The following is a 27,962-nucleotide window of genomic DNA, read 5'->3' as shown; positions in this document are numbered from 1 at the left end:
GCTGGGTGCAGAGGATCCTGTATCCAGAGGATGCCTTCCCCCCTACACCAGCATGCTGGAATCTGTGAGTGAATGTGCTTCTAAGAAGTCAGTTACAGGCAGGCTCTAACAATAAAACAGTAATATTTGAACTGTGCTCTTCCACTATGCCTTAAATGTTGATTGGGTTTTGTTTGCTCAGTTGTGTATAAGATTTCTATGATGTGTTTGATTTCCTTTTGTGCTATTCAAATAAAAGAAACAGAAAATTCAAAGGCAGTCAAGAATAGGGAAGTTATATCCTAACTTCTTGAAGCTAAGGGTTTTCTGAGAAAATACTGTGGGAAGCTTTAGGTGATGGCTTGTTAACTGCATGGGGCCAAAGTGTGAGCAGGGACTTGGGCTGCCAAGGGCTACAAATTTCCTCTCTATCTGCTCTCACAGAGAGAGGGGGGAAGAGTGACTTGCCACTTTCTGAAGAAGTGATCAAGGCATCTGACATGTTACAGGTCTGCCAGGGGCTTCAGCTGTCACGGACAGATACTTAACAGTGACCATGAAAACAAAAAGTATGAAAAAGTACTCGGGATTTGTTTGTTTTCCATTAGGATGAAGTGAAAACGACTTGTCTTATAATTGGATGCTCAATGAACAAATTTACTGCAACATTCAAGCTTCCTACTGTTTCCATGCTGAGTTCAAATGGACAGGATTAAGAGGCTTGTGATAGTACCAGTAACTGAAAAATGTACGATTGGTTAAAAAATGAACCGTAGTAAACTGACAGCTGAAGGAATCTTCATAGAAGATGAACCTGTTCATCCCCTGCTCTCTACTACAGTAACTGCAGATGTTGCAAGCACTGCAACTGAAGGAAAATTATTCTGCTAATTTTTATACTGAAAATCCTATTCAAATAAACAATAACTGCAATTTACTACGTATCCAGAATCGTCCTTCTCTGCAGACTTCAATAGAGACCAGTGAGTCTTTCCTCAATCCATCTGATTTCATGTTTGTTTATCATAATACAGAGGGGTCATGTACCAAGTAAACAGGTAGTTTTAGAAAGTTAATGCCTCTTGAGTTATTAGATGAGACTTGGTACCTAAGCAAACACAGAGATATAAATGAATCAGTTCCAGGAAGGGATTATGACTACATAACTCAGTTTATCCATTGAAGATAAAACTCCTATAAAGAGTCATCTTTATTTCAGGGTGTAATAAAAAATAAGTAGTTTTTAATTTTTAAAATATATTTTTAGAGGCTTGATCCTCTTTCACTGAATGGGGTGGTTTGTCACTGAATCAGGCATTGAATAGTCCGAGTCAGACCATTAATGAAATCTGAAAACAATTAATGCAGAATGAGTATTCCGGAATAGCTTGCTACATTATACATCTTCAGAATGTACATTTTGAAGTATACCTGTGGCTTCCTAGAAATATTCAGTACCACTAATAAGGGGGGAAATGCCAGGATGAGACTGATTAGTTTTTTTAGTTAAAAGTGTATACTTTCTTCTTCCTACCGGGTGTAACAACTAAGAAATCTTTGACATTTCTCTTTGAGAAAATTACATAAAACACCAATTCTAAATGCTGTCTCATTATCTACAGTTGATGCTCTTACCGTTCCCTTTTATAATGACCATTTTTCAAATGCCTTTTGAGTCAGTGCCTCACTCTAGTAGCCATTGTGTCTTTGAACACTCTATTTTGCCCAGTGCCTAAATTGCTGAGTACCCCAAATCTTGAAGATGAATTACTGCAATGAAAAATATTCAAACATCAAAATGGCTGCTGTGTTTGATAGAAACTGTTTCAAAGATTGAAAGTGGCCTAGCCTAAATATTCCCAGTATTAGCAATGCATTAGAGAAATCAGAAATGCATTTACCATTTAATACATTAACGACTCAAGAGCTGGTCGGATAAATGCATCAGAAAATACAGTGTGTAACTTCCTTACCTCTGTGTTCTCTTTTTCAAGAACTGTTGTTTACACTGATATTTTCTGTGTTGATATAGAAGTTATGCTACCTCTGCTGGTAAATCTGGCTATTTTAATCTGTTTATGTGTTTATGTGTTGATCCAGCAAAAATGTGCTTGGTACATCCTCTGGTGGCAACACATGGAAACATCAGCTGGGTGTGCAAAAAAACTGACTCCTCAGTTTCTGTCTTCATGTATTAGAGCTGCCTTTTCCCTGCTTAGGCAGAGGAAAACTTGTGGGCAAGAGTGTTCAAGAGGAGCTGCTGGAAAGCAGACCACCTTCAACCCAGGCCAGGCTGCCTCACGACAGCATCACAGAACTGTTCACAGGAGTTCAGAGGGCTCACACCACGATAATGTCACAACTCTTCATTTTCACTCCTCCATGCCACCCTGCCACCTCAAACTATTACATTTTTATAGAAGAGAAGCAAAATTGTGTAAGTCAGTTGTGGTTTATTATCCCTGGCAGGCCACTCATGCCCAAGCAAACTGCAGCAGCCCTTTTGAAGCACTGGCACTCAGAGCAGGTGGTGAAACCCCATGCCAGGGAGGGATGTACTCTCAGTATTTCATATACTGAGGTGACTCTCAGTAGTTAATGCAAAGTAAGAACGAAGTAAGGAGTGTTGAAGCAATTTTCCGCTAGGATGAATGAGCCTGAGTGAGCAGAAGGGGACAGCTTGGCCTTTGAGAACCAGCACCACGAGGTCCCCTCACCTTTCTCTCTGCTTTTCTTCCCAGGTGGCCCAGGCATGATTCCTTCTCAATGCTGAAAGCCAGTGAGTAGGACGATGTAACGTATGGATTTATAATGTGCACCAGGAATTAAGAAAGAGCTATGAAATAGGTGTGAAATTATATTAATTTAAAATTGATTAGCACATGATTGTCTGAGGAGCATGTGTTAATAGCCTCTTTTCTGATCAGGAAGTTTACTGTTTTATCCAAAACATAGTCATCTGTAATTTTTTTTTCTTTTTACCCTTTGACCTTCAGGATATGGGCAACAGGCAAGATGTTTTACTGTACTACTTTTCACTCCAGCAACAAAGGAGGATTAGTTACTATTTAATCAGCTGCTTTCTTCCCAAGACTTGCTGATGAAGCCCATGAAATTAAGTTGTTCAGATTTTGCGGTCCAGGAGAGTAGATGCTGCCTATGGCAAATTTCTGTCTGCCAAAGTGAGCACCATGAGGGAGGCAGAGAAGACAGGAAAGAGGGACATCAGGAACCACTAGGAGGTGGTACCAGGTGGGATCAGTAGCATCTGACAGTCACTTGCATCACAGTCCTCAGGTGGGATGGTGGCTTCTCTGTACCACAGAGATTACTGACTAAACAAAATTAAGAAAAATTCTTGGTGCAGAAAATAGTGGAGATGGGCACCGAGCATTTTTCAGGGGAGAGGACTGTTAACAGATGCAAACACAGCTTTAAAGCAAGTAAAAGGTTGTTAGGAAGAAGACAAATTTCTGTGTCGCTGCCTGAGGGCACTGCCAGGACTCTTCCTGTTCCCAGGGAGGTGCCTGATATGGGACAGTGTTTGCTCCTGGCTGGTCCTGGTTGAGGTGGTGGAACAAGACTGTCTCCCAGGCCCTGCCTTGACACCCCAGGGAGCCCCCAGTCCTCATGGTGCCCTGCTGCACTGCCATATCCTGAAGGACCCAAGAGGAATTGGGGAAAGGCATGGGGACATGGTCACTGAAGCTGAATGTGGTTAGCCCAGAGGAAAAGCTTTCTAAGGAGATGAGGAAGGCTCACAAGCAAGTTATACAAATACCCATCAGCCACTCTTGCCTCAGTGATGGGATAGGACTAGACAGTGCAGATCAACATCTCTGTGTTTTTACAGCAGAAACAGGCTCATCTACAGCAAGGGGAGACCTCCTCTGCTGAGCAAATTCTCCTGGCCAAGCCTGCTTCAAGGTGTCTCATTGAACTTCGCCGAAGTAAGGAACATATAAAGGAGGAAAAAGCTTTATTTTGGCTACTCCTTTACAACTCTCCTTCAATGACCCAGGAAGGATCAAGCTCTTTCACTACTCCTTCCAGCTCAAGACATGAGCACCTGGATCCAGCAGTGAAACTTCAGACCTCCATCAGGGCCACTGGGGTGGCTCTGCCTTTCCCTCCCAAAGCAGGCGTGATCTCACTGCAGGTACCATTGAGACCCATCCATTTCCAGACACAACAGTAACCCCTTTTTCAAGAGACTGACTATATGGTTAGGCAGAACCAGCACCATTTTGTAATAACTTGCTGTGAAAAATCAATATTTAGTGCCTGCAACTCTAGTATCGATTTATTTATTTGAGAATTTAAGTATTTGAACACATATCAAAGCCAATCATATCCTGGGCTGCAGGTCAAGTGACGTGATTCTGTCTTCTACTCCACTTGCATGAGACCCCACCTCAAGTACTAGTTCCATGTCTGGGGTCCCCAGCATAGCAAAGATATTGACCTGTAGGAGCAAGTCCAAAGGAGGGCCACCAAGATGATTAGAGGAATGGAGCACCATTCCTATGAGGAAAGGCTGAGAGAGTTGGGACTGTTCAGGATGACTTTGTTTTAACCTTCCGGTACGTGAAGGGAGCCTACAAGAAAGATGGAGAGAGACTACTTACAAGAGCATATAGTGACAGGACAAGGGGCAATGGTTGTAAACTGAGAGTAGGTTTAGATTAGACATTAAAAAGAAATTCTTTACTGTGAGGGTGGTGAGGCACTGGAACAGGTTGCTTGGAGAAGATGTGGATGCTCACCCCAACCCTGCAAGTGTTCAAAGCCAGGCTGGATGGAGCCCTGAGCCCCTTGGTCTAGTGAAAGATGTCCTTGCCCATGGCAGAGGGCTTGGAACTAGTATCTTTAAGGTCCCTTCCAACCCAAACCCAGTATTTATTCAAACTGCATTATTAGAAGGACAAACTGTTAGATACTCTGAGTACTAGAATGTCTTACTACAGCTCTGGCAAGAGGAAAACTTGTAATAAAACATGATAAGCCAGCAATAAATAGCTTCCAGGCCATCTCCTACTGCTCAGAGATGTTTAGTCTGAAGTAGCATGTAAGAGATAGATCCTTGACAGAGCTTTGGAGAAGTGGAGCATTTGGGCCATCCCTACTGATTGTAGGGTTTCCTGCAAAACAGGAAATAAAGAGAAATTTTTTGTATAAAAACACATGTTCTGGAGATCTCTAAGTCAGGAAAAGAAAACAGACCCATTCATACTGCAGCTGTTGCTGAAGGACTAATAGGAGTGACAAAGAGTGGAAACTTCTTTCTGGGAGATGATGTCTGGACATGCACAGAGGTAGGCTATTTATTTGATTGAAAGGTGACAGTCACATTTGGAGAAAAGTGTTACACTTTGGCCAAATCCAATCACTCTACCATCATATCAAGGTATCTTACACAATGAAATGGGCAACAAATTACAAACATTTTTCCCAAGAAGTGCATAAGCTCTTTTATATGCCATTAGTCCTCAGTTTCATCCTTTTATTTAAAACTTCCAAAAGTAAAACTATCTTTGTCACTTTCACTGCATCTACAATGAGATTCCTGCGTTCCTGTCTGAAGTGGTCAGCACCATTGCTTTGCTCTTCGCTTAAGACCCATCACCTGATAGCAGTGACAGGAAAGATTCTGGATTTATTTTGATCAATTTGTGTCCCACCTCTTTTCCTTCTCATATTCTCGTTCAACTGCCCCCCTAATTGTATACCTGACCCCCTTTCATCTGATAAAGTTCAAAGTTTAGTGTCACTTCTGACTTCATCTTTGGTAGGGATGGAGGAGCTTTTCCTTAGGTTGCTCTCTTTTGAAGTCTTTGAGGCCAGTGATGCTCTCTTAGACTCCATCTCCATCCTGTGTCTGTCTGAGGCACAAGCACTGGATGTGCCAAGCCTGTAAACCCCTCGAAAGTATGGTCTGACTTCAATGGTCAAATGCAGATCTCAGCAGGCAAGCATCAGGAAATGGAGTTACCTGGTGTGGCAACCATTCACAACAGCTGTCTCTTATCCATGGCTAGTGCCTTGCCCTAAGCTACAGACACCAGCCAGATGTGGGAGGCAGCACTGGCACTCCCCTTCTCACAGCCAGGCTGACACTCTCACAGCCAGGCTGAGCACGGGCAGCTGCTGATGCCTGCCTCTCCTTGATAAGACCAGTGCTTGCCTAAGTGCCTTGTGCACTGCTAGTGACTATCTGGCTGCCAGCATCAGGGGAGCAGAGGGCTGCTGAGCCAAGCCAAGCAGCCCACTCTGCTCTGCCCCACCTCTGCTGGAAAAAGGCAAGGTCCTCCTGGCAAGGTCCAAACGAGTGACTTCTCCTCCTCAGTCCATAGGAGCATGCCTAAACCCCGTCTCCTAAAAAGCAGTTTCACAAAAAGAAAAAAATCAGCAGAGGCCTCTCCTACCATGCTCCAGGGGTCAGTTGCAAGTAGCAACTGAAAGGCAGCTCAGAGTAATGTCCTAGGGCAAATGTGCCTCACCAGCCTCACCCTACAGCACAGTATGGGTCAGTGGGCTAAATATCCTCTGGAAGGAGTGGGTTTCAGGGAGTGCCAAGAGCCAAGCTGAGCATGGCTGTTTCTAAGCTAAGAGGTTTGGTAAGGTTCTGTGTGAAAGTGTGACTCTAGGTACAAATCCCAGGCACGTGCTTCCTAGACGGTGTGTTGACTGTACTGTCCAAACTGTATTACTGGATGCTTCACGTATTTTCTGTCATGGGGCCTTGATGTTAAAGAATGATGTAAGAGTATTGAACACAATGTGGATTAATGAAGGAAATTTTACTGTCTGTGTCATTCAGGGATCAGGTGAAGTTAACTGAATGATTCTTTCCAGTCTTAATAGCAGGAAGTTCATTACTTTGCTGACATTAGTGTTACTGAGGCTGTAGATAGACAAGATAGTAAACCTGTTTTAAGATGCCTATTACAAGATCAGAAACCCTGTGGCCATATGACACAAAGCACTGAAACAACTTCAGTCTGTCAGTTCTAATTTGTTCCAAATATTTTGAATTCTTAGTACAACTTCAATCTGTCTTGACAGATCAGTTTTTAGCTCATCCTGCCCACTCTAATTTTATGCCGAATACACATCATCTGTTTACCCATAGTTGGGATAAGGCCTGGCATATATCCATACACTGTACTATGGCTAATTCATCAGAAATATGCCCGTACCTCATTCAGATTGGATTTGTACCATGAGCTGATCCAGGAGCACACAGATCTCACACAGTAGAAGCACAGCCCGCATACGCCCTGTTGACAGAAATGGTATGTGACAGAAAGAATCTAGAAGGAAAGTAAAAGGTGTAAAAGGTATAAAAGCTGGAGGAAAGCTGATGAACAAAAACGAATGAGACATGACTTAAAAGAAAAAAAAATTTAAAAAAGCATATGAAACGAAAGATGTGAAAACCATGTGCAACACTGCATGTAGTGCAAATACAGTTACACATAGTACCAAACGTAAAGCACTGAGAATATGGACTAAAGGTAACTCAAGACTAGGCAGAAGGTTAATGCAAGCTTCTCAATTTGATGAAGGAAATAATGGGTGACAATCTGTGGTCCCTTTTATAAATACTAGGCCTAATAGAGTGAACCGATCTACTTTAATTTGGGTGATCATAAGTAATTGCAAGTCACTTTGGTCGTGCAGTCTGTATTGCACATGCAGACTTGAATATATTTTTACCACAGCTCTGAATGAAAGGTTGTATTGCTGTGTACAAACAGGAAGAATGTACTGAGAAAATGGAAGGACTCTATCTGAAGAAGAGGAAAAAAATCTCATTAAAATCTAATGAAAGAAAATTTGAAAGACTAAGGAGATAAAAAAACCCTCACGATCTCATTAAATTAGTAATTGAAAAACTCTTGAGAGCAGATTTAACAGATTTGACAGATACCTAACTCTTTCCTTGCTCTAGCCAAACGCCCTCCTCTTACAGGTGCAACTTCTTTGGTTTGGGTGACACTTCTGCATGTAGGTGTGCACCACAGCTAAAATGTCAGCTGAAATTTGTTGCTGTGAAGCAGACCGTGTTTTGATTCTTTTCTCTCATTCTTCTGGCTGCTAGGGAAAGGGACAGGCATAAGTAAAGTGAGGGGAGCAGAGGTATCTTACCACCAGGTCTCTTGTTGCCCAAAACTGAATATATTTTGATTCTTCCTTCTTAGAAATTGTTGGGAAATCAGCATTATTAAAAAACTGTAAAATCAATCTCATCTATGTGCAGCTAAATTTCTTTATGAAAAGATTCCCAAAGTAACACCAGATTTCTCTTTTCTAACTGATTAATTAGGAAGAGGAGTCATGTATTTGAGATCACAAAGTATCTCCTTTTAAGAGATGGTAATGTAACCACATATTATCACTCTTTTCATTTACAGGACAACTGATAGATACTTTCTCAAAAAGCATTCCTTTTTCTTCTCTCTCTCTTTGATAAATAAAAACAACTACACAACAAAACAAAGGTATAATGCAGGTTGGTCTAGAGAGGAACCGAAGGCTAAATGAAAAGAGAAATTTAGCTAATATATCAGAAGTCCTATAAAGCATGACTAAAACCGGTTGAAATTTAACATCTCAGTAATTTAGGGTATTCTAACTTAAATAAAACTTCATTGCCATTCAGAAAAATTCTAGAAATGCCAAGAAGGGCACTCTTTCCTTGTAGATGGAACAAAGATGCACCTTCCAAGGGCTTCATTGGGTCCTTTACTTTTGAGACCCCAATATTGAAAATACCGTGGGCTCTTCTCTCAAGAAAAATAATCTTCCCAAAATAATTTCAGAGGTTTTGTGAATTAAAAAAAAAAAAGTTCCTGTGCAGAACCGCACAGCTTAGCATTCTCATAGAAGAAGTGGCAATGGCAACTTATTGGTTGTTCCTTCATCTCTTAAAAACAAAAAAAATTTACTCATCAGTCTGTCCCTCAGCTTCACAAAGCAGGCTGAGGGGAGAACTTATCGCTCTCTAACTACCTGAAAGGAGGTTTTAGCCAGATGGACATCATTCTCCTCTCCTAGGCAACCAACAGTAGGATAAGAGGGCACAGTCTTAAGCTGCAGCAGGGGATATTTAGGTTAAACGTAGGAAGAAGTCCTTTACGGAGAGAGCAATTGGGCATTGGAATGTGCTGCCCAGGGAGGTGGTAGAGTCACTGTCCCTGGAGGTATTTAAGAAGAGAGTGGATGTGGCACTTAGTGCCATGGTCTTGGAGATGAGGTGGTTTTATGACAAAGGTTGGACTCAAGGATCTCAAAGGTCTTTTCCAACCTAAATGATCCTGTGATTCTGTGATTCTACAAAATTTGACACTCACTATTAAGGACAGTGAAAGAAAGTTTCTGCAGCTTGTAATTTCAAGACACCAATCGGACCTTCCTTCTCTGTATTTATGAACCTCAAATGAAAATGGTATGAAATGAGCTTGTTAGCTTTTTAGTGATTAAAACCAAAGTTAATTGTGATGGAACAGTAACCACAATTATAGTAATCAACTCTAAAATGAGAATGAATTCTTAATATTAGATTCAATTTTGTTAACGAGAAGCTGGATTTAGGAATTGTTACCTGATTAACTAACCAAGAGATGTAACGTATGGAAAGCCTGAACATAATACACCACTCAAAACTTTTTGGGAAAGGATGAATACTGTATTATCAAGTAGCACACAAAAAATGGCTATGCTCTGAAGCCACCCACTATTAAATGCATTTGGGAAAGAATGCACACCAACAAGGGAAGGTGTCAGGTCAGGAGAAGCAAGAGGAGATTGTATTTTGGAAAAGGAAAAAAAAGCAACCTGATACAGGTGTGAAGAGGAGTTTGGAGGGAAGAGACAGGTTTCAAATTCAAGGATTATAGGATTACAGTTAATCTGCCTCTTTAGCGGTGCCCACTTGAGACACTGCAGGTACTGCCTTGTGTAAACCAGTAATTTTCACAAAACTTCACAAACTTCACTTATTCCCATGAACTCAGATAACAGGGACCTTTGAAGCCAGGTATCTAAACTCAAGCAAAATCTTCTTTCCAGGCAGTGGCAAAGACTCTGAAAGCACAGGAATTTTTTTCCTATCCCATTCTTGGCATTTCAGTGCAGTGAGCATCTAGGAAGGGCTGCTGACCACTGTGCCATAGGGAAACCTTGTGAGAAAAGTGTTTATGCCAAACATGTATGTAAACATCTGCCCATGCAGAGCACACTTAGAGTGGGCTGTTCTTGGGACCCCTGGTGGCCTAGTGGTTAGGATGCGGCACTCTCACCACTGCGACCCAGGTTCGATTCCAGGTCCCCCAGGCAGATGGAGCTCGTTAGCCCTGTGAGGCCATCCATCTATGAGAAGGACACTCTAAACAAACCTACGTCCTGAGGACCTCACTGCCATTGTCCAAGCTTGCTTGGCCCCGGCAGATGAACCTTAGGATTAAAGGGTGGGCTCAGTTCAGCGCAGGCTGTGTCTCACCTAAAAAATCCATTGCGCAGGCTGGAAAGGTAAAAAGACCTTTCCCAAAATCTTCGTTCCCGAAGACTGGCCATTATTATCTATGGTTCAGGAACAATGTGTCATTGCTCTAAAAAGATTACAAAGAAAGCACTTGGGGACTACTGTGGGCTCACTGTGCTCACAGCTCAGCTTTACATTCTTGAACAGCTGATTCCATTAAGACCAAACAGATGGGTTCCATTTTTCAAGTAAAAAGCAACAAAAAACAGTGTGGCTCCCTTAAGAGTTGAAGTCAAACCAGCACTGGGAATCATGGTGCTCCTCAAAACCACTGGTGGCTTTGCTGCCACCGGCCCAAACATCATGGAGATCTCTGTTGCAACCACAGTGATGCTGGGAGAGTGGTGCCCTGAGCCATGGGTGTGCCCAGACCTCACTGGGGCCACAGGACTGACTTTGCAGCCACCATTAGTCCTGAGGACATCACTCCCAAAACCTTGACTTGCTGCTGTTTCTGTTGGGGTTACTGCTTCTTCAAGTTGCCATATGACCTCTTTCCTGGAATTTGTGATGACTTAGGTAGTGGCAATTTATATTTGATTTCTGGTATTTATTTGTGATTTAATCTGAGTAGATGTGATCTTGACATATAGCCTAATCTACAGTTTATTTTCCAGTTTTAATAGAAACCAGTCTCAATTTTCATACACAAATTTTTCATTAAGAGTATCTCTTTGCCCACAGACGCCTCCTTGATGAAGGCGCATAGGTCAGAAAAAAACAGATGCCGAATTATGATATAGAGAGAGACATCTGCAGATACACATTTTCTTTGTTTGACTTTTATGTTGGGAACAAACCCTGCCTGAAGCTCTATAGTATGCAGACATCTAGTGGTTGGATAATGTAGTGCAATTGAACATCTACACAGGACACTTACAAACATTTTGCGCCATCACTTCATCATCTGAAGGCCAGATACCTTGGGTCCTGTTGAAAATGGATTCTTTGTCTCTGCAAGACCTTTTTCATTCAATACAACCCTAGTCACGGGTATTTTGAGATGCTCTGGCTTCATGTGTTTCTAGGATTCCATTTTAAATTGCATGGAATGGAGGTGGTCAAAATATAAAATGCCAAGAAATCAGGAAGGTTCAAAATGCTGCAGAACATCTACTTAATCACAGCCTATAATTCCACACTGAGACTCATGTTCTTGGTAATCATTACTGCCTTTCTTGACAAGAGCACACGGCTCTCAAGTTTTTTTGTGGTTGTTTTTTTATTTTTCTCTTGAGTAAACTTCTTATCTATGTGAATTGCTATGTTTCTAATCCACGAACAAATCTTTCAGCTACCTTTGGTTTTCCTTTATTTTTCTTTTTGCTCAGCCACACGCACACAACTAAAGAGATCAAGCCTTTTTAAATTTATGATTCAAGATAATGAAACTCCAACTGACACTTCCAACTGACCCATAGTGCATTAAAAACAAACAAACAAAAACCCCCTGGTATCTTCACAACATGAGTTTAAACACACATTTTCTAGAGCTGCTTTATACCTATTATTTAAAATACTGCTGACATGGTGTATCACATCCAGCTGTATGTGTTTCACTGACTTATCATAGCTTTCATCTGTTTCATGCTCACCACTGTCAGATGTTTATATGGGATGCACTTCAGAAAGCACTGTTTGTAGTGTATATTTATATTAGACCCTAAGGGAGCAAAAGAGTTTATGTCTATGGAAGATCAAGTTGCTTTTTTCTCCATCTCAGACACAAACATCACCTTTAATAATAAGCGCAGGATTTGCTTATGTGCTTGAATCTCCTGCCTTCTTGAGTGCTTTACTATATAAAAGACTGGAGTTTGTGTTATGACCTTATTTTTTTATTGTCTTTCATCTCGGGGGATGTGGTGGGGGTGGAAAAGTAACCCGACACAGAGAATGTGGTGAAGAGATAGGGTTTGGGATAAGGATTGCTGTCCAAGGACAAGCAGCCAATTCCCCATCCGTGGTGGGAGAGGAGCAGGAGAGCAGAAGTCTCAGGGAATAAGGCTGGCTAGGTGTGGTTTCTGATCACTGATTTGGGCGGCTGTGAGTTAGTCAGCTGGTGTTACACAACCCAGAATGGACCACTTCCAACACAAGCAAGTTGAGATGTAAATAGAGGGGGAATATTTCCAACCACATCCCTGCTAGCGAAAAGGACGCTTAAGGAAGTTTCCTTATGCTGTTTTTGCTTTGTTATCTTTATGCTTTCTTTTTTCTTTGTTATTCAAGGCTTAAACAGCTCATTGTGTACTTTGTAGGGCAAATTCTTCTCAAGTTTACCTAATATTTCCCTTCTTTTAGCCCACCTTCAGTTGTTTCCCTGTTATCTGGGGAGGAGAGGGCCTCTTTGGATCAAGATGAGGTCAGGCTGTGGGGAAGGCCAAGCAGAAATAAAGAACTGACGCTGTCTCTATAAACAGCATGAGAAGAACAGCAGTGAGAAGGATTTGACTACACCGAACTGGAGTCACAAAAAATAACCCAGCACTGAAAAACAAACCTTGCCTTAGAAGTCATCATGTCAGCCAATCAGGGAGAAAACTGAAGAGGTGATCTGACTACTGAGTCAATGCCAGGTTTTTTTTAACTTTGCAGATAAGGCTAAGTTAAGGTATAACAAGTTCTCCTGGACAAGACTACATGTGTTGCAGGTCAATATGAAGAGTATCTCTCTGATTTCTGTGTCTTTTTCTTGTGCCTGGCATCATACAGATAGCCAGTCTGTGATCAGAGAGGAATCCTCATATGATACAGGGGAGAAGGCATATGCAAAGTGATTGTAAAGATAAGTTCCTTAATACGCCTAATGCATTCAAACAAATACTGTGAGAGAAAGCCTCGTGAGCAAATGAAAAATGTCTTCACAGCAAGTCTCAAAAATCATTCAGCATGAATAACCCAGGGATGAATAATGAATAATGGGAGAGAAGGGAAGGGAACAGGACTTTACCTTTAATTAATTAAAGAAAGGGAGAAGCCAAATCATACAAATACTAACAGTATATGTGAACTGCTGGTGAGATGATGTTAGGCAGACAGTCTTCATACTGGAATTTGTTAACTTCAATTAGAAGTTCTACTATTCATTTTAAATTGTTCTTGTTTTAAAAATAGTTCCTCTGTGTATAGCATTCTAAAGAGATGAATGCACACACAGATGTGTGCTTACAATGGCAGTTACATTTTCATAAATAAATGTGCACCTGAATACTTCCAAACACACTCTGCATGGCCCAGCCTCAGGAGGGGTTGTAGATGATTCTCCAGCTACCTGACATTTCAGAAGGCTGCACTGTTTTATAAAGGAAGAACACATCTCAAAACAAGTCATGGCTGATGATATCACCATGAAACTCAGCCAAGGAGAAAAAGGCAGGCCAAAATTTGTCCTCCTTCCACAGTTCTCCACCCTTAGAGGGTTTTCCCCTTTTCCTCTACAGCCATCATTCCCCCTGAAGCTCCCCTCATTTCTACAAGGAAGGAAATTTCTCTTCATTCTCAATGGAGTTGATGTGACAACCATGAAAGAATTAATTTGCACTAGGCCATTACTGCACCAGTGCTGTGCCCACCAGTCAAACTCAATGAAGGTGATTCTGACCTTATGGCAGCTGCACCCTGGCATGGCCTGGGAAACACTGATGTCTATGACTTCTTGTGAAGCTGTATGTGCATGGATGTCTTCTCCCCGCTCCTTCTCCAGTCTCAGAAAAATTCAGCTGAAATTTCTCAGTAAAATTATTTTTTTCTTTATGTTGCCCTGTTGTTAAGCACTTTTAACTCTTCAGCAACAGTAGTCTTCAATTACCATCTGAGATTAGGAACACCGATGAATCAACCTTTAGGAGGCAGACAGGGGTGCTGGCCAGAGACCACTCTTATTTCCTCCTAGAATTAGTGTCCTAGCTCACACCTGTTTCCATACACAACCACTATACCATGCTTGCCAGTATAACATCTGGGATGGAGCCTATCCTTTAACCCACAGTAATGCCTGGTTACCTCCCAGGTGTATTTTGGGAACAGGTCTAGAATTCATTATTGCTCCACCTATGCCTTAATTTTCACACGAAAGAAAGGTGGGAGCCAGGGCAGAATGCAGGTTTAGGGAGGTATGGTACTCTCTAAGAAGCTCCTCTGGTATGGAAAAATGGGAGCCCATGATCACAGCCCAGAGAGCAAAGCACATTGCGCTATGGTCTGAAGTTTAAAGAGTTTAAAGCCTCTGTGTTTTTCTGGGAGCTTCAGAAAACTACAGAGGAATCCAAAGCACATGTTGCCTGCACAAGAAAGATCATCAACAGCAGACATCCTGCCCCAACTCACCTGCCTTCTCCCAAGAGCTGGATTTCTTCCTTTACCCAATACCTTCCTACAGTTTACCAGAAGCCTGTGGAGCCAGTTTTTGCCTAATGAGGCACATAGCTGCTTTTAAGTATTATATCATTGATTTCTTGATCAACAAGAATCTAACTGCTCGATGCCTCCTGGAAAGTTACAATTCACATTTCTAATAAATCTTTAAAATTATGTGGAGCATTATGTGCATTAATATTTACCTTTAAAAATACTCCCAGATAGCAACTGGATTCAGAATTTTAGCAGCTATAGACTTGAAGAGGAAGTTATTAATTCAGGGCCTTACACTACGTCAGAACACCTATATCAGTCTTTACGATTTCTTAAAAATGTTAATACAAAGGCAGGCACGTGGAACTCTAATTGGAGAGCAGCAGAGCCTTGTCACACTCAATAAAACCTCTCATGGGTGCAGTGTAACTGAAGTAATACATTGAGAACCCTTTCTGCAAATTCCTCCCTATGGATTCTTACCAAAACCAGAAAGAATAATTTGATTCTTCCCAACACACCACAAATGTGGGTTGACCAATCTTTAATTAGAATGGGTATGTTTTGTGAATGAATTTGTTGTTATAATTAGATCTAGTTCTTAAGAAAAGATGCAGTTATAAGTATTTATACCAATTTTTTTTTCTTTTGAAGCCAACCCTAGAAAAAAAAAGCCTGACAAATGTTGAGACAAATTTACTAACCTCAATTACTAGTATATGACTAGAAGTTCACTGCACAAGGCAGTGCTTGAAAGAACAGCAAACAGAGGAAGGGAGCACAGGAAAGGGAAATAATGGACTTTTTGGTGGAGACATTACATCATTTGCTTTGCAATGTATCCGTATTTTACAGCCAAAATAATATCAGCCAGCTCCAAGATAAGGAATGTATTTATTTAGAGAATAGTTCAGATTTCATCATAATGTCAATATTTGCCATAATACTACTACAGTTCCTGTCACTTAACACCCAGTAGTTAATAAGACGTTGTGTGCAAAGGGACAAGACCTTCTGAATGAGCTGTGGACAATTATTAGGTTCAGAACATGGTTCATTGCAGTTTTGGAGGGTTCTCTCATTGCTGGGTGAAAGAAGACAGGAACATGTCTTCACCCGGCAGAAATCAGTTGACTTCCACCTCACTAGCTTTGTTTCATTTTGCCAACATTTTAGTACCAAACCTGATAACTAGGACAAATTATCAGGTTCCTGTCCAAAACTGCAGACAGCCCAGCCTAGCCATTCCAGGCCATTGCAGAAGAGATTTCTCCCTGTCCTGTGGTACGATGTGGATCAGTGGGAGGCCAAGCTCCGGTGATCAGTGAGTTGGGGTTGGGCTCTGTCTGTGGCTGCTTGGGGAGTCCTTGCTGAAGGCAGAGGTGCAGCAGCCACTGAAGTTGCTACATCCACATGCTGGGGACACTGCAGGTGGGAAGTGTGGTTTTGGACAGCACTGAAATCTTGAATTCATTGACTAGATATTTGGGTCATATTTCATTAAATGTGGGCAGAAGATGGAGAGGGACTCCTTAAACACAACCCTAAGAAATACAAGTTTCTATAGGCCCAAGGAGCAATGTGCCAATTGCTGCTCTGTTAAGCCCAAAATAAACAGATGACCTCACGGTGGGCTGCTTGCTGTACATTTTCCATGCATTTATTGCAATGCATGCTGCCAAGGGGTATCTCCAAAGGAAGAGTGTTTCTGCAGTACACCCAGTTATGAACACAGTAAGTGCTCAGCAGTATCTGCTCCCCCTCACCCAGCTCACAGGGTGTGTTTGTCCTATTGTTACTGTTGCCCCTAATATACACATAAATGACTCAGAGAGTTCGTAACTCATTATTCAGCAGCAGCTCTGCCCATAACCCTTGACAAGGTGGATTAAGGATGCCTTCTGACACTGCATTTACCATTGCCTGGGGATGACTTTGTGACTGATGATTGATCTGCTCCAAGGGAGTAACCTCCCCTTTGTGAACCCTCAGTTTGCATCTTCATTGTGCCGCAGCCTGGAGCTTGCCATCTGTGCCTCTGGGATTCTTCCATTCACAAAGGTCTCTGCATAAACCTGCCCACTCATGCTAGTACAGCAGACCTCACTAATAGCTATGGTGATCAAAGCTACTGCCCCCCATATTACTGACTTTGTCCTTCAGATCTTGGTGTTTTGTAGGAATTAGAAGTTATGAGCTTGACTGCCTAGTTTAGACTACCCCTCCCTTATCTTCTCTGTCAGGTAAGGCATGTGTGGCCCAGCATGGCAATCTCCATGCTGTGCAGTGAGCCTAGAACATGCAGAGTAGGTCTCAGACTGCCATCCTCAGCAATGTAAAGAACAAATGGAACTGTCATAATTCACAGGAGAACAAAGGCTGATAATTTTCTGCCTGAATTTCTTTGCAAAGTTCCATGACCCATCAAGTAGAAAATAATCCAGACAATTCTGTTTATTGTTATATTCCTTAGTTCCAAACTGTCCTTTATTTCAGTAAGGTTCCTAGTAATGCAAATGTCATTCAGCTTTATTCAGATAAACCATGTTAAGTGTATATGTTTGGAAAAGGAGTGCTCCTTTCTGCCAAAAAAATAAATCTGAATTTGTAGAATACTCTTTATGAACAATGTTTTTCTTAGCTTTATAGAACGCACCTCCCCTCTACAGAAAGGATGGTTACTGACAGCAGAAGAAATTATATGGAATAAAATTAAATCTAATATTCAAAACAATAATGAGTATTTCTACATACTAGCATTCATACCAAGCTTAAAATCAGTACTACTTGGATCACAGATGACTATTTCATGCTATAGCAAAGTAACTATAAAAGCAATTATAACTACCATTTAAAAATAATTAACAGTGAGAATTGGAAGATTTAATGTGTTTTCTTCTTTTAATGTACAGCCCCATTCACAGAATTTCACTGGACCATGTGGACAGACCAACTGTCCCAGCCGTCTATCAAGGCTGAATTAGATGAAGACAAACAATACAGGCTTTGTGGTTCAACTGAAGCAGCAGCCTCAGAAAGTTTCCATTTCTCATCTGCGGGCACTGTGGGAGCATTGTCTTCCCCCTCTCTGAAAAGAGAATGGAACAATTATGTTACTGAAATTCCTCCACAGTGGGTCTGAAAGACTGTTTATGTCCAGCCAGGGAGACAGGGAAAACTAAAAGCTGGGATTTCATGACAGCAGGTGGGAGCAGTTTCAGGCTATATACTTCAGTGACATAATGGTTCTGATTCTTCTCTTTCAGGGTAAAGCCAGTGCTGGAAGATTTACTAGCAATGGAGGAAATAGTAGTAAAAATGCGAAGTTAAATGCAGTGGTAAAATTATTAATTCAAACCAAAGTTCTACAATTGGCTTACTGAATCAATCTGGTAATTGATTCTATGTGGTGTGCATGGCAGTAAACTAGAAAGAAAAATACACCAGTCACAGAGAATTTTTTACCATTTACTATTTTAGAGGCCCTACCAAGTGAAGTGCTGAGTACCCAGCTCTTATGGGAGTCAGGTGGGCTCAGGAGACAGAAAGCAATCACCCAATTTGTTCTAATAGCAATAATATTCTTACTCATTAGCAGCAGAGATTAATCAATACTCAATTTCATGCAAACACATATTCATGTGCTTTGGCATAACCTTAAGAAATCAGCTGCTCAGGTTGCCCCAATGCTCTCAGCTCAGAAGCAGTGCCAAACCATTTCATTCTGTTATACTAATAATCTCCTTTTTTTTTCCTGAGGTTATTTTAGTGCTAACTATAACTCAGTTCATACACACAAACAATCTGTAAGTCCTTGGGTGCAAATGATCACCTGGGGCTACAAGGAAGAGTCAACGCATTTGAAAGAGTTCCCACTCTTACTTAAAGAAGAAAGGAGAGTAGAGGCTGTCAGCCACCATCAGCACTGCTAAGAAGTCAATCTTGCCTACACAGAGACAATCTGTGCCATGATTTGCATGTGCTCCCTGGTTATCAATCAATACTCCCCCAAAAAAGTCATCTGGCAGCAACATCATTTAATGGTCCACTTGAAGAACTTTCTACAAGCTGCCTTCTAAAGGAGGCTGTAAGTCCTTCACACAGCAGCTGGTTTTAGCCACGGTTACACTCTACATAATAGCATAGAGAATTATCAGTCCTTCCTGGGGTTTGGTATGATGGTGTAACATAAAAAAACCCAAATAACAATAACAAGTTATTCTTCATATCTGAAAAACTCTTGGAATGTTTTTCAGTGGGCTGCTGATACAAGGAACCATCCCACTCACTGAAGGGAACAGAAGGCTTCCATTTGCATGGTCAGCAGGTACAGGATCAGTGACTAAGACTGAAAAGTCTGAGTGAGAAAGCTTGAAAGAAGCCAACACTTTTGTGTTCTTAAGGTTCCATACAGGCAAACTAATGCTGTGACACAGTGACACTTTCTCAATCTCAATTAGTGCTAAACTAATTAAGAAAACTGTTTTATACACTGCAGTGAGTAGTATCTCTCTTCTTTCTTGGATAATCCCTAGTGTGATGTAAGGGTGATTGAGTATCTAATTACTCCTTAATTGAATGCACATTTTGTACATTTTTAGCTAGTTCAAGCTTAATGCTTTTAGTCCAAAAGTCAAAGTCAGTGAAATTAAGTTGAACTGGGATTTGGGCAGCTATTGTATTAATGGATTACTTTTGGAAAGGAGCCTAATTACAAGCCAGTCCAAAGATTTCAGATATGTTCAATATAGAAATACTTAATATATTGCCTGACAAAAGACTGATTCTATATATTGGTAGTGTTGTTTTTCATGTTTACTGTTTATTCTTGTTTCACAGTAATTTTTCTACCATGCTAAATAAATAGCACTGTTCCATAATATATATATGGTCAAGTGACACACTATTCAGGCTAAAGGTTTATGTAGATATGAAGATATCTGCTCCTCTTACTCTGTTGAAAAGTTTTTGGAAATGCAATATTTGAGCTACAATTGTACAAATGAGTGTGTGTATTACAGTCAGAAAATTGCCTAGAAGCCTTGCTTGTTTATAAATTTCTGCCCCTGAAATTTCCTTATCTTAGGTTGAGTACTACATATATGAGTCCCACTGCTTCTGGTGAAGTCCTCTACAGATAAGAAAACCATTACCAAAGAAAACCTTTCAGGATCAGTGCCATGAAGTGTAAATACCTGCAAAGTCTAAGAGCTGTTATCACAATACCCATGGTTAAAAAAAAATATTAACAAGGTCAATCTAAACTCAGAAATTAATGTCAGAACATAAAAAAATCATTATGTTTCCAAGACGATTTATATCTAATTCTTTCATATAATAATTTAAAGTACCTATATTCCTCACAGAGAAAATTTTCTGGTACGAAACTAGGATAAATGCAACACTATAAATTTTATCTCAGAAACAAGGAGCAGCAGCAGGAGCAAAGATAAAGCCAAGCTGGTATATTTTTAAGAACGAAAGGTCCCAATGTTCCTACAGCAATAGAGAGAACTTATTTAAAAGAGAAGATATAGGAAAACTTCAGTGAAAAGGATTATTTTTCAAAGTCTTCCAAAAGTGTTGAGAAAATGCAAATAAAGAGACTAAGGAGAACTTAAATACGATGGCCACAATAATACGTCTTTCCATCTGATAAGGAGGAAGTAAGATGCCCCACTGCAGTAGCCTTAGGTCAAGATCACTACACAAGATCAAAAACTTTACTCTGCTACTTAAAATAGTCAATCTGCTTTTTGGAGAACTATTCCACCTATTTTGTCTTACCATATTCCTTATCATAATTGTTCACACAACATCTCTATTTTGTTTCCTTACAAAAGGATCTTGCCTTCTACTCCTTAACACTATGATAAATCAAAAAGTATAAGAGTTTAAAAAAAATCAAAATAAAGGGGTGGCAAACCCCATTTGGTACTGACTAAACATTACCACTACCCTATACCTTCCTAAAAACAGCACCTGATAGTACAGTCAGGCATGGATTCAGAGTGTCTTAGAAAAGAGGACTGACTACTTATGAAATCTTATCATTCCTGAAATGCTTTGCATTTCTTCCAAGAAAAGGTCACAATTTTTTGAGTCTACATCAAGTTCTGTGGGCGTTTAACTACATCTATCTAATTAAAATGTACCTTTATCTTGAGCTCTGGAGATGCATTAATAAAATCTTTTAAAATAAAGTTTTTCTCTGTAGCACTGCTCTGTCATAAACGCTGGTGTTATTCCTGAAACGTTGCTAACAACAGTCACTGCTGGCATTCTCTTCCTTGAGTGGCAATTATCACTTGCAAAAAACATTTTCAGTAACCCAAATAACTTGGTAGTTTATCTTTGCTATTTGTTTTCAAAACACGGTTGTCTGCTTAGCAAGAGTTTGTTTGCATATTGTTCATTGCATTGTCCTCATCCATATGAAATAATTAGAATTAAAACTTCCAATAAGAGTAAGGACGTCTGCCTACCTGGATCTTCAGTTTCAATGTAGGAGTAATGTTCTGCTTAAAACTCCCTGTGTGATTTCATACAGGTAAAACATAGCGAACTCCCAGTGCCGAACACATATAACATTACTGATTGAGGAAAGCATATTGCAGGCCTTCTTCTCTGACTTGGTCAGACATATGTACATCTACATCATTTTAATATCCTTGACATTCGAGAGCCTGTTACATTACATTTCACATGCACTAATCTCTTTCTCTAAAAATGGATGAAACTTTATCAAATATGATTTAAGCTTCCTATCATTTCGCCTCACCACTAATTCAAAGCTTTTTTGACCATATGTGAAAATAACATACCATAGTTTCAGTGTGCTCAGACTCTAACTTGTGTGTTGTGGCTGCCAATAAGCATGTCATGAGGGTGGTTTTTATGACAGGCAGTCCTGGCTACATTATCAGTTCCCAAGTAGCAGTGTACAAACCAAACACGGTTTATGGTAAGCAGCTGGAAATTATATTCTCTCAACTCATTTTGCAAAAAGCTGATGAAACAGCGAATTGTGAATAGCAGTGAATATGTGATGCTCATAGAGACCCACAGGTCACGAAGTTTGGGAGCCCTTGTCAGCATGAATTACCTAAAGCATAAGCAGAGATCTGACTCCTAGGCTACCTTATAACATTTTAGCTTTGAAAAGGAAGGACAGTAATATCTTTCTTCTTTGCTTCTTCTTTATATGCTTAGGGATTTTGACCATTTTCCATTCCTCCACAATTTGTGCATTTCTAACAAGAGCTCAGTAAGGAATTGAACAACGATAATTTCAATATGATACTAATTCTGGAAACAGCTACAACTCAGAATGGCTTTGTTCCTCATTTAGGGTTTGATCACTCCCTATATTGATGCTCTGGCGTGAACACAGCATAAATACACACTACAGCAGTGACTAGTCTATGACTCTTGGCTGCCTCTGACTACCAAGTCCCTACATTCTGGCCCCTGTGTCAGAGGTATGTCACACAAGAAACAAAAGTTTTTTCTACTCACTAATTTGAATCATAGCAGTGGAGAAAAAAATTATGTTGACATCACAGGGTTCACTTACAATCTCAGTACACATCCTATTACCTGCTATTACAATGAAGTAGTGGAAAACAATCTGAAAAGGTACCATCTTCCAGCCATTCCTGGAGCTTTTGGTTGCCTGAATGCTCCAAAACTTTTGGTTTGTTTCCAGTAGGCCTCTAGAGGATTAAGGTCCGTAGCTCACAAGCCAAAGGTGTTTGGCCCTCTGACCTATAGTCACGCACTCAAGCGTAAACACATTCTCAAGTACTCTGAAGTGGCAGTGGAGTGTTGGGCACTATACATAAGATCTTAAACACAGAAGAACAATTATTAGTTTTGTTGATAACATGAAGTTCAGTTTCTTTCAAAGACTGAAACTTAACAATTAAACCAACCACCTTTTAAGCACAAACTCTAAACTCATGAAGACAAACAATGACCGATAAAAAGTCACTCGCTGAGAATCAGCATAAATATTCATATTTCATCAAATCTAGGAAATTAGTGTTTGCATTTCTAAAGAACTACTGTTGATAATCTTTGTGTTCAGTTGTTTTGGTTTTTTTTTAAACAGGAAAAAGATAAGAACAGTCATAATAACCTAATGATGCATGGCTGCAGAAAGCTCGCTCCAGCTCTGGATCTACACAATAATGGCCAGTCTTCGTGAACGAAGATTTGGGGAAAGGTCTTTTACCTTTCCAGCCTGCGCAATGGATTTTTTTTTAGGTGAGACACAGCCTGCGCTGAACTGAGCCCACCCTTTAATCCTAAGGTTCATCTGCCGGGGCCAAGCAAGCTTGGACAATGGCAGTGAGGTCCTCAGGACGTAGGTTTGTTTAGAGTGACCTTCTCATAGATGGATGGCCTCACAGGGCTAACGAGCTACCATCTGCCCGGGGGACTTGGGATTCGAACCCGTGGTCGCAGCAGTGAGAGTCCTGCATGCTAACCACTAGGCCACCAGGGGTCCCCATCTACACAATAGCAAAGGATAAAATCCCCAAGTGTTAGAACTTCTGCAGAGTAACTTCTCTGCGAACTTCACAAACTGCAAATGCTACTAGTAAACTGAAACTAAAGACACGTAGATAGGTAATATAAATGCCCATTAAAATATAAAGTTCACTGAGATCTGCTTAAACAAAGAAATGCAGACCATACCATTGCATCACGCTTTCCATTTCTCAGCAACTCCACAGCTCCCTCTGTATTTGAATGTCCCTTCATATTCTACAGTGTTACTATACAGTTTGCAATTCCACAGAGAGGGGAGTGCATCACTACCTTTTTAGTACTAGCTCGTTCCCACTGGCAACACTGATCCCACTTCAACATCCTACAGAAAGGGCAACACAGTTTTGTTGCCACAAGAGCTGGTTAGCATCTTCAAAAGCAAGTTATTTGCACTATCCACTCACTAAATGCATCAGTTACAGTCATCATACTGCCCTCTCTCCTTGCTGTGAAACTACTGTTATGCTAATTTCTGCTTGTCTGCTCATCTCATTATCATCCAGAAAGTTTCCAGAGAATCAGGCACGCAGTCTCTGTTCCTCCCACTCTAAATTACTCCTTCCTGTTCCTCAGGCCTAGCACAATCTTGCTATTCTAATGATGCCATTTTTTTTCTTCTAATCTCGAATGTACAACTAGGAAAATTCTAATTATATTAAGAATGTTTTTAATCTGAATTAATTTCTGCTATCATAATTTACAGGACATTGGATAAACTTGCAATCTGAGGTCTACCAAATATGAATGCGTATGTATGAATGTGTATACAAAAACTGATGCTTTTTCAGATGTTTCTGACTCAGTCACAAACAATAAATGTTCAGGAGAACTGGAGTAATATATAGATTGAATAGGTATAAGTCATCATCACACTTGGAGAATAATTCTTTATTTATGAATATAAAATAAATTGTGTCTGGGATAGAGACTTCTGAGACAATACACTGGAGATCAAATTCTTATTTATTAATTATGCTCAGTGGAAACCAAATTAAAGTTTATCACTTTTTTTTTAAGTATTTTTTCAATATTATTTTAGCAAATTATTTTTTAGAAAAAGCTCTTACTGTCTTCTATTGAAAGAATCTCATGGATTTCAATGACTTCTGTAGCAGGAACTTATTTGATCTCATCTTAGTAAATAGGAGCAATGCCACTTACCTACTCTATGCATGGAATCATGCATATACACTCTGATTCATAAATGAACGAAGACATGTAGGCATGCCAACCTCACTTCAGTATCATTACAAATTCAAGTTGATATTCAAGTGTTTGAAATCAGGCATCTTGCTCATTCACAGATAAAGCTGTTCCACTGAGGTAAAAGAGGAGAAAGGCATGTCTATCAATCAGTTACATGTAAACTAATAAGGATTAAAGAGGGGATGAAACATCCACTGGAAACCACAGATGACACCATCTTCAGTGAAGAATGCCCTATCAGAAAAGTACTTATCCATTAGGAAAGGTGGTAAGCCCCAAAATAACAGTCTGCTGGAAAACTCACAATTCACATATTGAGAAATAGTCAGACAGGCATCAAATCATCATCAAAAAAAAAATAACCTCTGATGAAATGGAAGATTTAAGGGTTTTCTTATTTCATTTTTAGGAGTGATAGCATTTGTTGTCCCCATTGTTAAGCTTTGCTGTATAAGAACTATAAATCTTTTTTCCAAGATCACCTGAAAATGTCAAGAAATAGCTTGGTGCCCATAGGAAGGGCTCTCAGTCAGGCAGGAAGTATGAAAAAAATTAGTGTTAACACTGAGGAAGTCCCAATGTTATCCTTTCTCTTTTCTTTCAGAAAAGGATCTGGGAGCCCTGGCAAACAAGTTCTACATGTGTCAGTAATGCACCCAGGCAACAACGAAGGCCAACAGCCTCCTGGGTTGCACCAGGAGAAGCATTGCCAGCAGGGGGAGGGAAATGATCCTTCGCTTCTACTCAGCACTGACAGAACACCTGGAGCACAGGGGCCAGTTCTGGGTTCCCCAGTTCAAAAGAAACATGGAGACCAGCAATGGGTCACAAAGATGATTAAGCAATTGGAGTACCTGTCACAAAAGGATGGCTGAGAGAGCTGGGACTGCCTAGCCCAGAAAAGATGTTTCAACAGGGATTTTATCAACCTATATAAACACTTTATGAGAACAAGAAGATGGCACCAGACTCTTCAACTGCATCCAGTACAAGGAGAAATCCAATAGGTACAAACTGAAATACTGGAAATTTCATTTAAGATTAAGAACCTTTTTCCCCACAACAGTGGTCAAACACAGGGACAAGTTGCTTAAAGAGATTAAGGAGTTTTCATCCTCAAGATATTTAACTCCTAGCTGCACATGGCCCTGCCAGCCCACTGTAGTTAACACTGCTTTGAGCAGAGGATCAAACCAGTAGATCTCTGGAGGCACCTTCCAATCACATCTATTCTGTTATTCTGGAAAAAACTTTCTGTTATTCTTGAAAAACTATTCTGTTAATGTTCTTCACTGTCTGAAAGCAAATCTGTACTGAGATTTCCCTCCAAACTCCTTTAACACCTGATTAGTTCTTTCACTACTGGACATGATGTTAAAAGGTTAGAAATCTAAAAAATTACTTTTTCAAAAGAAACTTACGTGAAAACTGTGACAACTGCAGGAGAGGAAGGATGTAAAGGCCATATAATTGGATGTAAATGGGATGCATTTCAAAAACACCCACACCACAGAGTCCAAAAACTCATTAACCCCAGGCTATAGGAGAGAGATCCGTTTTTAGCAACAAAGAAGAGCCAAAAGGGGCCAACCAGATAGCAGCAAACTTATTCTAAAGCTGATTGGGTTAAAGAGAGCAGAGAAGCTACAAAGTTCTACCTGTTTTGTCCTCCTGAAGGCTCCCTTTAGAGCCTGGCCAAACTTTGTTTTAGAACTGGAAAGGAGTATTTTGAGATCTGAGTTTTCCCATGATGGAAGAACATTAAAAAAAAAAAAATCAACTATTTCCCTGAGACTGCACACCATGATATTCCATGTTTGTGTCGACTCTGCCTCTAATTCAACAAACTAGAACAATTTACATCAAAGACCAACATATGCCATTTGATCATAAGCCACAAAGGGTTCCGTTTTGTCAAGGTTTAAATCAAGGCTAAGGAGCAGATGTTCTGAAGCTTTGGGAGTATGGTGTGTGTAGAGCCTGCATTCTGATTCAGTCAAAACTAATTAGACCTTTCAAACAACCTCTTTCTCCTCCTGTGCATATAACACTTCTGGAAACATTTGTCTCCTCCTTTCCCTGACAGAGTGACAAGGTCATGGCAAACCAGTGTTCCTCAAGGTTCTTCAAGTGAATGTACCACATTGGCTTGGAATAAAAAAAAACATTGAAAACTTCACTGATAGGTGCTCCAGCAGCCTTGGCAGAGGGACATTGTGTCATAAAAGAAGCCCATCAGTGTGTTTGTAACTGTAATATTCGAGACATATCAGAGGTTTAAAATATAAGGTAATCTTCTCTTTGAAAGGAAAAAATGCTCTTCTTGGTTCACGAGGTAGATGCTGCCCTGCAAACTATTACTTCCCCATCTGCTACTGAGTCTTCGTAGCAATACTCAGCCGATGTCAGCAGTCCCAGCTTAAAGGACTTCCTTCATTCCTATGAAGGAAGGTGTCTTTTCTGAGGATGTCTGAGGTCTCTGTGAGGAGCTACTGTTCCTCAACACCTTGCTCCTGGAGAGGTGTGAGGAAATCACCACAAAGTAAGTAGGGTTGTTTTCTTCTCTTTCTGCCTCTTTGCATACAATAAAGGTGAACAATGCCATGTGATTTCTTTTTACACTTCATTTTTTTCAGCTCTCCAAACAAAACAGCAAGGATATATAATGAAACATTGATTGATTCAGTGCTGTTTGTACTGATGTACCCAAAACTAAGAAGACCTGGCCAAATGAATTTTGGATAAATAATTCAATCAGGTGTAGAGAGATAAGCGTCATTTCTTCTGGGAGTTACACAATGCCAGGAGTCACAGTTCTTCCTCAGTGCTTGAGAGTCCACAATTACCATAGCCCTAGAGTGAGGACTGTTATTTTATAATAAAAATTCCATCATTTGTGAATTAAAACTGCAGATTATTTTGTGAAGCACAGCCAAGATAAATCTTATTATATAGAACAAATCTTTATAAGTATTGACAAATGTAATAAAATTTCAAACATGAAAGCAAAAGGGAAATTTTTACATTTCAATTCCAGCATTGTAAAAGAAACTCTTTCATGCTTAAAATTCAAACTCAGTGTGTCAAGTAATTTCACTCTTACAAACTTGAATTACCTGCACTGGCCTGAGGGTATTATTCACTCTCTGAGAAAAACTGTACTTTAACATTGCTATGATTTTCCCAAGTAATTTTTATGCAGAAGCTGGGATGAATTTGAAACATCCATTTCAAGATTAAAGTGACAACATTTGGTGACTGCAGAGAACCATGTAATTGAGAATTGGGCTTAGGGATGTGCTCAAAATTAAATATGGGAATG

General features: G+C 40.2%; 1 protein-coding gene across 2 annotated transcripts in view; it reads right to left on the bottom strand.

Annotated features, from left to right (window-relative positions):
• Positions 1-17,317: 17,317 nt before the first annotated feature.
• CA8 (carbonic anhydrase 8) overlaps positions 17,318-27,962 on the bottom strand; it is a 50,445-nt gene continuing 39,800 nt past the window's right edge. For both annotated transcript variants that reach the window (XM_027707383.1, XM_027707446.1), the window contains one exon: positions 17,318-17,966. The gene's annotated coding sequence lies outside the window, so the exon portion shown is untranslated. The remainder of the gene's footprint in view (positions 17,967-27,962) is intronic.

Source organism: Neopelma chrysocephalum, unplaced genomic scaffold (assembly GCF_003984885.1).
Source record: "Neopelma chrysocephalum unplaced genomic scaffold, ASM398488v2 Primary Assembly neopelma1_22, whole genome shotgun sequence".
Classification (NCBI taxonomy): Eukaryota; Metazoa; Chordata; class Aves; order Passeriformes; family Pipridae; genus Neopelma; species Neopelma chrysocephalum.
Note: the sequence above shows the minus strand (reverse complement) of the source record. Positions and strands in the feature narration are given on the sequence as shown.